Below are 1,576 nucleotides of genomic sequence, written 5' to 3'. Positions count from 1 at the left end.
AGGCAGAGAGGGGAGAGAAAAGGATAGGGGCGCTGAGGGCACCGTCAGCTCATGTCGTGCTCTCTCAACTCTTTCCTTAACTGCCTCTCCCCCTTCGCAAGCCCTGCCCTGGGTTAAGGTCCTCCCTGCAAGAGAGCCGTGAAAGAGGGCAGAGGACAACTGGTCTGTTCTGATCCTGCCTTTTCGTGGCATCAAAGCCTTCCAGCAGCTTCCAGGCACTCTCAAAAGAACCCAAGAAGCTCACCAAGAACCCCAAGGCCTGTACCATCTGGGTCTTTCTCTCATCTGATCTTCTCCCCATCTCCTTCCTATCCCTGTGGCTTTCACTGCACGGGTCTGCTTGCTAGTCCAGGAACCCAAGGTCTCAGGACCTTACTGTATAATCTCATTCAGGTGCATGCTCCAGTGTCACCTCCTCAGGGTCACCCTATATAAAATAGCACATTGGTTGCCCTGTGCAAGTCACTGTGCCTCTGCCCTAGTTCTTCACGGGACCTGTCACTACCTGACCTTTTATTCTGTATTTATTCAGTTGTTAATCCCCCTGCTCTGTACCTCCCAGCAACTAGTATCTCCTTCCCAAGGTCACTGGCTTCCTGCCACCCCACAGAACATTTCTACCTCTCACTTCACAAATATCTGCTATTCACCTTCCAGTCTAATCCTGGCAGGGGACACTCTTGCACTTGGAGAGTTTGATTAGTGGACTCTGGGACCAAAGGGACCTCTTCTTGTCTACTTATTGATTGGCTCCCTTGCCAGGAGAGAGTTAACTAAACCCCACGGTTGGAAGGTTGACATGCAGGCCAGGAGAATCCCATTAGTGAGAATCCCACCTTCCAACTGGTCCAGCAGTATGAGCCACTAAGCAGAGATGCCCAACTGCAATATCACGTGGGACCATTCCCACAGGCTGCTCCTGGGAGGTGACGTAGTCACTTCAAGGACCCTGTCTGTGTTCTACACAAAACAGCATGAATTCCGAGGAAGAGTATATAAACCTGTCAGGCTGGCCTTTCCCAATCAATGGGCCTTGTCAGTTTCTAAGAGGCTCACCAAACGCTGACACTGTTTCTAGGTCTTGAAGTCAGAGAGATGTAAATTCTGCAGTGACGTAAGTTCCAGAAGGAATGTGACACCAACACTTTGGATTAAACTGAGGGTGTGAGGGGAGATGGAGTTTGTTCCACCTTCTCCTGGCCCTCCTTTCTGCAAACAAAGCCCTCAGCCTTGTGGTCCTGCAGTGACACCAATGTGGGCAGTTTTGACCAGGCTCCTAGGAGTATGTTAAGTGTCACAGAAAAATTCTGAGAAGGGAGAAAAGAAGACAGAACTTTGTGGCTAAAGTCAGGTTTTGTTTATGCGGACACAAACGTCTCTGAAAAAGTCCTTCAGGGAGCTGTTTTACAGAGTGAAGTAAGTCAGAAAGAGAAAAACAAATATTTTATGTTAATGCATAAATGGTACTGATAAACCTATTTGCAGGGCAGTAATAGAGACGCAAATGTAGAAAACGGTCTTGTGGACATGGATGGTGGGGGCAAGAACAGGGTGAAATAAACTGAGATAATATAAT

At 48.4% G+C, this 1,576-nt stretch overlaps 1 protein-coding gene across 2 annotated transcripts in view; it reads right to left on the bottom strand.

Annotated features, from left to right (window-relative positions):
• The window catches only part of DAPK2 (death-associated protein kinase 2), a 142,686-nt gene that overhangs the window by 7,279 nt on the left and 133,831 nt on the right, over positions 1-1,576 (bottom strand). The gene's annotated exons all lie outside the window — the stretch shown is intronic.

This window comes from Bison bison, unplaced genomic scaffold (genome assembly GCF_000754665.1).
Source record: "Bison bison bison isolate TAMUID 2011002044 unplaced genomic scaffold, Bison_UMD1.0 scf7180017864142, whole genome shotgun sequence".
NCBI lineage: Eukaryota > Metazoa > Chordata > Mammalia > Artiodactyla > Bovidae > Bison > Bison bison.
Note: the sequence above shows the minus strand (reverse complement) of the source record. Positions and strands in the feature narration are given on the sequence as shown.